Here is a 10180-nt window from a genome sequence, read left to right as displayed (position 1 = left end):
TGCTGATGAACGTTGATGGGATGTGGGCGTCGCTGGCTAGGCCTGCATTTAGTGCCCATCCCTAATTGCCCTTGAGAAGATGGTGGTGAGCCGCCTTCTTGAACTGTTGCAGTCCATATGGTGTAAGTACACCCACAATGCTGTTAGGAAGGGAGTTGCAGGATTTTGGCCCAGCGACAGTGAAGGAACGGCGATACAGGTCCAAGTCAGGATTGTGTGTGGCTTGGAGGGGAACTTGTAGGTAGTGATGTTCCCATGCATCTGCTGCCCTTGTCCTTCTAAGTGGTAGAGGTCGCGGGTTTGGAAGGTGCTGTTGAAGGAGCTTTGGTGAGTTGCTGCAGTGCATCTTGTAGATGGTACACACTGCAGCCACAGTGTGCTGGTGATGGAGGGAGTGAATGTTGAAGGTAGTGGATGGAGTGCCAATCAAGCGGGCTGCTTTATCCTGAATGGTGTCGAGCTTCTTGAGTGTTGTTGGAGCTCCACTCATCCAGGCAAGTGGAGAGTATTCCATCACACTCCTGACTTGTGCCTTGTAGATGGTGGAAAGGCTTTGGGGAGTCAGGAGGTGAGACACTCGCTGCAGAATTCGTAGCCTCTGGCCTGCTCTTGTAGCCACAGTATTTATATGGCTGGTCCAGTTCAGTTTCTGATCAATGGTAACCCCCAGGATGTTGATAGTGGGGGATTCAGCGATGGTAATGCCATTGAATGTCAAGGGGAGATGGTTGTAGTCTCGCTTGTTGGAGATGGTCATTGCCTGGCACTTGTGTGGTGCGAATGTTACTTGCCACTTGTCAGCCCAAGTCTGAATGTTGTCCAGGTCTTGCTGCATATGGACACGGACTGCGTCAGTATCTGACGAGTCTCGAATGATGCTGAACAGTGTGCAATTTCAGCCGCATCCCCACTTCTGACCTTATGATGGAGGGAAGGTCATTGGTAAAACAGCTGAAATGCGAGGAGCATTTGTAATAAGGTGGATGAATTGGCTGCGCAAATAGAGGTAAACGAATATGATTTGGTTGGGATTACGGAAACGTGGGTCAAGGATGGCCAAGACTGGGAACTCAACATCCAGGGGTATTCGATATTCAGGAAAGATAGGCAAAAATGAAAGGGAGGTGGGGGAGCATTACTGGTTAAAGAAGGGATTTATACAATTGCAATGAAGGACATTAGCTCTGATGATGTGAAATCTGTATGGGTATAATTGAGAAAAACTAAGGGGAAAAAAACATTAGTGGGAGTGGTATATAGACCTCCCAACAGTAAGGCAGAGGTTGGGGATGGCATTAAAAGGGAAATTAAAGAAGCGTGCAATCAGGGCACAGCAGTCATCATGGGTGACTTTAATCTACATATAGATTGGGCCTACCAAATTAGTGACAATACTGTGGAGGAGGAATTCCTGGAGTGTTTACGGGATGGTTTCATGGACCAATATGTCGAGGAACCAACCAGAGATCAGGTCATCTTAGACTGGGTATTATGTAACGAGAAAGGATTAATTAGCAATCTTGTTGTAAGAGGCCCCTTGGCTCTGAGCGATCATAATATGCTCGAATTCTTCATTAAGATGGAGAATGAAGTAATTGACTCAGAGACTAGGGTCCTCAATTTAAATAAAAGAAACTACGATGGCCTGAGGAGCGAGTTGGGTAGGATTAATTGGGGAATGGCACTCAAAGGGTTGACGGTGGATAGGCAATGGCAAACATTCAAAGACCGAATGGATGAGCTACAGAATTTGCTCATCCCAGTTTGGCATAAAAATAAAACAAAAAAGGTGACTCAACCGTGGCTAACAAGGGACATTAGGGATAGCATAAGATCCAAGTAAACGACATATAAATTGGCCAGAAAAAGCAGTAATCCTGAGGATTGGGAGAAGTTTAGGATTCAACAAAGGAGGACAAAGGGATTAATTAAGAAAGGGAAAATAGAATATGAGAGTAAGCTATCAGGGAACATAAAAACTGACTGTAAAAGCTTTTATAGATATGTGAAGAGAAAAAGATTGGTGAAGTCAAGCGTAGGTCCCTAACAGTCACAATCAGGGGAATGTATAATGGGAAACAAAGAAATGGCAGACCAACTAAATTCATACTTTGGTTCTGTCTTCACAAAGGAGGACACAAATAACCTCCCAGAGATGCCAGGGAGCATAGGGCCTGATGAAAGGGTGGAACTGAAAGAAATCAGTATTTGTAGGGAAATGGTGTTAGGAAAATTGATGGGACTGAAGGCCGATAAATCCCCAGGGCCTGATAATCTACATCCCAGGGTACTTAAGGAAGTGGCCCTAGAAATTGTAGATGCATTGCTGATCATCTTCCAGGAATCGATAGACTCTGGAACAGTACCCATGGATTGGAGGGTAGCTAATTTTACCCAGCTATTCAAAAAAGGTGGTAGAGAAAAAGCGGGGAATTATAGACCAGTAAGCCTGACATCGGTAGTGGGGAAAATGCTAGAATCTATTATAAAACATGTAATAGCAGAGCACTTGGTAAGCAGTGACAGGATCGGACAAAGTCAGCATGGATTTCCAAAAGGTAAACCATGCTTGACTAATCTACTGAAAATTTTTGAGGATGTAACTGGTAAAATAGATAAGGGAGAACCAGTGGATGTGGTGTATTTGGACTTTCAGAAGGCTTTCGATAAGGTCCCACATAAGAGATTAGCGTACAAAATTAAGGCACATGGGATTGGGGTCAAGGTATTGACTTGGGTAGAGAACTGGTTGGCGGACAGAAAGCAAAGAGTTGGAATAAATGGGTCGTTTTCCAAGTGGCAGGCAGTGACTAGTGGGGTACCGCAAGGATCGGTCCGAGGACCCCAGCTGTTCACAATATATATTAATGATCTGGACGAGGGAATTGGATGTAATATCTCCAAATTTGCAGATGACACAAAGCTGGGTGGGAGGGTAAGCTGTGAGGAGGATGTCGTGAAACTCCAGTACGATTTGGGCAGATTGGGTGATTGGGCAGAAACATGGCAAATGCACTATAATGTGGATAAATGTGAGGTTATCCACTTTGGAGGCAAAAACAGGAAGGCAGATTATTATTTGAATGGCAATAGATTGGGAGAAGGGGAAGTGCAAAGAGACCTGGGTGTTCTTGTGCACCAGTCGCTGAAGGTAAGCATGCAGGTGCAGCAGGCGGTTAAGAAGGCAAATGGTATGCTGGCCTTTGTAGCAAGAGGGTTCGAGTACAGGAACAAGCATGTCTTGCTACAGTTGTACAGGGCCTTGGCGAGACCACACCTTGAGTATTGTGTGCAGTTTTGGTCATCTTACCTGAGGAAGGACGTTCTTGCCATGGAAGGAGTGCAGCGAAGATTCACCAGGCTGATACCTGGGATGGCAGGAATGACGTATGAGGAGAGATTGTGTCCATTGGGATTATACTCACTGCAGTTTAGAAGATTGAGAGGGGATCTCATCGAAACCTATAAAATTCTGTCAGGCCTGGACAGACTAGATGCAGGAAGGATATTTATGATGGCCGGGGAGTCCAGAACCAGGGGTCATAGTCTAAGCATAAGGGGTAAGCCATTTAGGACTGAAATGAGGAGGAATTTCTTCACCCAGAGAGTGGTGAATCTGTGGAATTCTATGCCAGAGAGGGCGGTGGAGGCCAGTTCATTAAATATATTCAAAAAATAGTTGGATATATTTCTTAAGGCTAAAGGGATCAAGGGATATGGGGAGAAGGCAGGGACAGGGTACTGAATTTGAATGATCAGCCATGCTCTCATTGAATGGCGGAGCAGGCTCGAAGGGCCGAATGGCCCACTCCTGCTCCTATCTTATATGTTTCTATGGATGGGCCTAGGACACTGCCCTGAGGAACTCCTGCAGTGATGTCATGTGATTGAGATGAATGACCTCCAACAACCACGGCCAACTTCCTTTGTGCTAGGTATGATTCCAACCAATGGAGCGTTTTCCCCTTGATTCCCATTGACTTCAGTTTTGCTAGGGCTCCTTGATGCCACACTCGATCAAATGCTGCCTTGATGTCAAGGGCAGTCACTCTCACCTCACCACTTGAGTTCAGCCCTTTTGTCCATGTTTGGACCAAGGCTGTAATGAGGTCAGGAGCTGAGTGGCCCTGGCGGAACCCAAACTGGGCGTCGATTAGTAGGTTATTGCTGAGTAAGTGCTGCTTGATAGCACTGTCGACGGCACCTTCCATCACTTTGCTGACGATTGAGAGTAGACTGATGGGACGGTAATTGGCCGGGTCGGATTTGTCCTGCTTTTTGTAGACAGGACATACTTGGGTTGTGAAGGGAGAGACGGGCCGAAGTCCCACTGAGCCGCACTGACCCCGAGCCAAGGTGAAATTAAAGTCAGTTCAATCTTTAGCAGCGGGCAGCTGGAGAGAGAGAAGATTCCGGAATCAAGGAGAGATTTTCTTATTTTATTGCATCGCATTTATATGAAACACTCATTGACCGAGCTGGGAAACGCCTTTAAAATCAGCCCAAAAATTTAAAACGCAAACTCCCCACCATCGGGATGAAGTATCCTAAACTGCAACGACTGGGCTAGCCTGACTGGTCTGTCGCAAGGACCCTGCCTGTGCTCCAGTTTCCTCTCAATTCCCCGGTTTATCAGTAAATCCACCAGCAGAAGCCCGAGGGAAACTTAATATTGATTCATTGTCCAATTACTTGAATAGAAAGCGAGCGGAGGAGAAGGATTGAGAGTTTTTAGTGTGCAACAGAAGTGATGTTGTTTGACGGAGAAACGACACAATCTCAATCAGTGCAGAGAGGTGAGTCAGCGGGTCACCTTCTCCCTTACCACAGCCTTCTGACTTGCGGCTGACAAACTGAGCAGAGGTTTTGGGACTGTTGCAATTATCACGCTCGCCTTACGCCCGAAATGCCCCCGGTTCCGCTCCAGGACGGGATGAATGATATTGGATCTTGCTCCAGGTGAACCCCCAGGGACGAGTTTCTTTCCCTGTGTGGAAAATTGCCCAAGTATGTCCTGTCTACAAAAAGCAGGACAATTTATATCTGAAGGAATGGGATTCCACACTTATAAAAGTTAATTTTCAGTGCTAGGGAGGTTGCTTGGTGGAAATTAAGACGACTTCGACTGAAATGGGCGGGGTTGATGCGGTGTGTGAAATATGGTGACGATCTATGGTTATTATGGTTATTATCCGAGGGGACGCTGCAGGATCCTTTAAAGATCTCCCGCGGATCCACTGAAACCAGTCGAATGTGCAGCTTTGAGAGGGGCTTTCTGCACCATCAGGGCAGGAAACGGGAGTGAGGGAGGAACACTGTCGGTATCTGTGCTGTGGTTGAGTCTGTGAAGAATGGTCCGGGATCAGATAAAGTACAGCCTCTATGAAATATTTTATTTTATTCATATTTAATTACAATATGTTTTCTTCCATTGTTCATATTTATTAAATTGCAATAGGAAAGGTTTATTTTCAGTTTGAACCGGGCACCATTTCTAGAACATAATGTTTCCCCCCAGGATCGAGCCGGAGACTTTTCGCCTGTGAGGTGAACATGATAAACCGCTACACTACGGAAACCTCTGCTTAGCTAAACATCCAGAAAGAACTGTTCAGCGAGAAGGTGAAATGCTGAATTCCAGATTCTGGATTTATTTCCTTTCACTGCCATTTCTCTGACCGAAACTGCACAAGTTAAAAATGTTCCTTTTAAAGTCATTAAACACTCGAATTTCCAGGTCGCCCCCGAATCTTCTGAATCAGATGCCTCCAGTTTTCCCACTCAATCAATGTCCCTTTGCAATTTTCTGCTCCTATCCTCACTAATTACTGTGCCACTGTCAGACTTGGTTTACGGTTATCGATCGTAGGATCTGGAATGCACTGCCTGAAAGGGTGCTGGAGGCAGATTCAATCGTGGTTTTCAAAAGGCAGTTGCATAAGTAGCTGTATGATTGTATGATTCACTGAGATCACCTCTCGTTCTTCTAAACTCCGGAGAGTATAGGCCCAATCTACTCAATCGCTCCTCATAGGACAGACCTCTCATTGCAGGAATCAGTCTAGTGAAGCATCTCACACCCCATCTAAGGCAAGTATATCCTTCAACAGGTAAGGTGACCAAAACTAAAATACGGTTTGATCTGCTGGTAGTAAGCGAGCAAGGATCTGCGAGATATTGCAGTTTGTACAAGTGTTCCCTGGTGGTCTAGTGGTTAGGATTCGGCGCTCTCATCGCCGCGACCCATTGGTTCTTACAAAACTGTTTAATAAAATAATCCAAGTCTGTTAGACACTTAATAATTCTCTTAATCGACCCACTGCTTGTTGTTGCACACTGAAGGGAATGCTAACATGTTTTCCAGGTGAGAGTCAAACTTTAGTAACATTTTTGTAGAATCAGACAGCACAGAAGGAACCCATTAAGCCCCATCGTGCCTGTGCCAGCTCTTTGAAAGAACTATTCAATGAGTCCCACTGCCCTGCTCTTTCCCCATAGCCCTGCAAGTGTTTCTTTTTCAACTACATTTCCCTTTTGAAAGTTAATGTTGAATCTATGATTCTATGACACTGTTTTTATTTTTACACGGCCTGGTTCACGGTTCTGATTATTGTCCATACGCAGCAAGTTGAATTGTTGTTCAGAAGCTGCTCGACCTGTTGTGTATTTTGAGCAGTTTCCCAGTTTATTTCCCTGTGATGTGATGATTGTGGGGGCTCGGTGTGTGTAATTGGATTTGCTGCAGTCCGCCGGCAGCAGGTGGTGAAAGTGGGCCAGAGACAGTGACTGACAGGTGAGCTAGATTTCCTTACACACCTTGGAATTCAGGAGAACCTGGTTCATGGTTTGCAGAGCAAACTGCTAAAATAAAGTGTGTAAAATGAGAAGGGAACAAATTCATGACATGCAAAGCATGGAAATTACTGTGTGAAATGGGCCTCGGATAATATTAACGTCAATATTTTTCTGCCTGACATGGTGGTGGAAGCAGATTCAATATTAACTTTCAAAGGGGAAGGAAATTGAAAAAGAAACACTTGCAGGGCTTTGGGAAAAGAGCAGGGCAGTGGGAATAATTGGATCGCTCTTTCAAAGAGGCACAGGCACTATGGGCCGAATGGCCTCCTTCTGTGCTGTCTGGTTCTATGATTCTATAATAAGTTATCGCAGTTTGTCTGTCACCCAGTAAACGTGTTATTAATTCCTGCAGTGAGCAACACAATGTTGTGGGTTGATTAATGATGATTGAAACAATTATGAAGGGTCTTACTGACTTGAATTATCCCTAAATACCTTTGGTTAACAAAAATCTCTCAGTCGCAGATTAAAATGAACAATTGATGTTGTACCTTTGAAAGAGCTATCCAAATAGTCCCACTCCGCTGCTCTTCCCCCATAGCCCTGCTGACACTCCTGCCAGTGGAAACTGTTTCCCCCATAATTTTGAACAACTCTCTTAAATCTCCCCTGAAATGGGATTAATGGAGGTCAATGTGGGCAAATGTCAAGTCATCCACTAAGAAAGGTCGGTCAGTCTATGATCTGAAAACATTGGCAGAGAATTTTTTTTTCTGTGAAATAGCCGGTCCTGTTTAATTTAACAGAAGTTGCCCCAGATCCCTGCTCTCACAAGCAATGAACATTTGAAAGCATTCTCCTAAAATACGATGTGTAAAATGAGATATGGGTTAAAAGTTCAGCACATGCAAGAGCAAAAAAATTCACTGTATTTCGACTGTCCCTCAGTAAGCATATTTTAATGTATTTCATTCTGCAAAAGGAAGTTATTGGTTCAATAATGGTTATTAAATCAATTCTTATTTTATCACATTAGATGCATGTTATTAATTTAATAAAGTTACTTCGCATTAATTAATTAAAAACGGTGATATCAAAATTAATTCCCTAACCGGGAATCGAACCCGGGTCAAAGTGTTGAAAGGAATCGGTTATGAATCGTTTAAAGTTGTCCTAGAAAAATTTCACACTGCTAAATTAAAATCACGGTTACAATGTGTTTCGATGTAAAAGAGGATTGAAACTGACAATACAAACGCTAGGCAGCGCCCGCGGTAAGACAGTGCTTAAATTTAAACAGGTAGTAGCGAAGTAACCGCTGAGCTGAAGCTGACACCAATAAAAAAAGTGGGAAACAACTCAATATAAAGGATGAGCTCACATATATCAGGGCCCGTGCAGTCTGGTCAACGTCAAGCCCCTCCTTTCTTAGTCAGAGACCTGAAAGGGAGTCAGACGCCACAAACTTGAATTAAAGGCAGAAATACGAGTAACACTTACTTCCAAATCTTTTCACTGTAAATTAATTTCACTTTATTTCTCAGCTGATTGCGTTGAATCTGAAATTCAGCACAATGGGATTTTATGTTCACTACTGATTCTATTTTCTGTGCACGGTAGAAATAACCGGTCCTGTTAAATTTGACCAAAGCTCCCCAGATTCCTGGTGTCATCAGCAGTGACCATTTTTAAACCAGACTCCTAAAGTTCAGTGTGTATAATGAGATATGGGCAACGGTACAAATTATTGAACTATCGACTCTACCACTGTTAGCATTTCTTTCATTGTGCAAAAGAAGATTATTGGTTAATTAATGATGCTTTCCCGTGAAAGCAACATAAAGTTTATCAAAATGCTTTCGCCCAACGTGGGGTTCGAACTAACGAACATTGAAATTAAGAGTCTCACACTCTGGCAACTGAGCTCGCCGGGTCTGATCACTTTGAACGTCTTTGTCGCTGCTTGCAGCCAGGTGCCTGGTGGCTCCGCTCCAGGGGTTTAACTTGTCCTGCAAACCATGAACCAGGTTCTCCTGAATTCCAAGGTGTGTAAGAAAATCAAGCATCAAAAGCCCTTTCATTAACCACAGGGCTTCAGGCAATGTTCTGATCGCAAAGCGCTTTTAGACACAAAACTATGGCATCTTTCCAGCAATCTGAGAAGTAGAGTTCTCATCTTCAGTTTCTTCAGGTAATCCACTCCCCAGGTCATTACCTTCTTTATTCAGGGCTATGGGTAGAACCAAGTGCCAAGAGAGGACAGGTGGGCTGGCAATATCAGCAATCTTTATAAACCCAGTATATCCAGCTCTGTGCTGATAGTTTTTGGGACCGGATCCAGTTCTTCATCAATGATGACAGGTTCTGGTCTCGGAAACATCTGCTTGTCAATATCTCTTGCCGATTTCCCGGTGTTTCCCGATTCTGTCTGTCTCTCTGGCTCTGTTTATTCTATGTGTGGCCACCTGCAGGTTGACTTTGAACGAATAACTGTATTTGTGAATAGTAAAATTAAATACATGAGGGCATCAGGCGCTTCACTCCCTGACACTGGGGAAACAGTGAGACAGACTTTAGAGCAAGGGTCTGGTTATCGTGAAACAGCAAAGAAAATATTAATTACGGGATTATCCAAAAAAACGATGAACTCGACGTGATTTGAACACGCAGCCTTCTGATCTGGAGTCAGACACGGTACCGTTGCGCCACGAGCTCCACACTGCAACAAGCGATGTTTGTATATATACACGTTCATCAAACACTGTTTCATTTCTCCTGCCTTGGAGTAATGAACGGGCTTTATAATCCCCGCCCACTCGAGTCCCCCGGGTGTCAGACAGCATCAGAAGCAGCGCTCACCTGTCACTCACCGTCTCACGCCCGCTTTCACCACCTGCAGCCGGCGGACTGCAGCAAATCCAATTACACACACCGAGCCACCACAATCATCACATCACAGGGAAATAAACTGGGAAACTGCTCCAAATACACAACTGGTCGAGCAGCTTCTGAAAAACAATTAAACTTGCGGCTGGAAGCAATATTCATAACTGCAAACAAGGCTGTGTAAAAATATAAACTGTGTGTGTGAGCCGAGGCCCTAAGCTCTGGAATTCCCTCCCAAACATCTCCGCCTCTCTTTCCTCCTTTAAGACGCTCCTTAAAATCTACCACTTTGACCAAGCTTTTGGTCACCTGTCCTAATATCTCCTTATGTGGCTCGGTGTCAAATTCTGTCTGATAATCGCTCCTGTGAAGCGCCTTTGGACGTTTTACTACTTTAAAGGTGCTACATAAATGCAAGTTGTTGTTGTTGTTATGTATATGTGTGTGGTGTTTATATATAAAATGGGTGTTTATAGAATGAGTACGATGCTGTGCA

At 44.3% G+C, this 10180-nt stretch overlaps 1 non-coding gene across 1 annotated transcript; it reads right to left on the bottom strand.

Moving 5' to 3' along the window:
- Window positions 1-9441: 9441 nt before the first annotated feature.
- Window positions 9442-9513, bottom strand: trnaw-cca (transfer RNA tryptophan (anticodon CCA)). Its single transcript has one exon. It is a non-coding gene; the product is annotated as a tRNA-Trp (tRNA).
- Between the last annotated feature and the right edge of the window lie 667 nt (window positions 9514-10180).

Source organism: Somniosus microcephalus, unplaced genomic scaffold (assembly GCF_052327205.1).
Source record: "Somniosus microcephalus isolate GS21.2 unplaced genomic scaffold, FLI_Smic_1.0 unresolved_chr4, whole genome shotgun sequence".
NCBI classification, from domain to species: Eukaryota; Metazoa; Chordata; class Chondrichthyes; order Squaliformes; family Somniosidae; genus Somniosus; species Somniosus microcephalus.
Note: the sequence above shows the minus strand (reverse complement) of the source record. Positions and strands in the feature narration are given on the sequence as shown.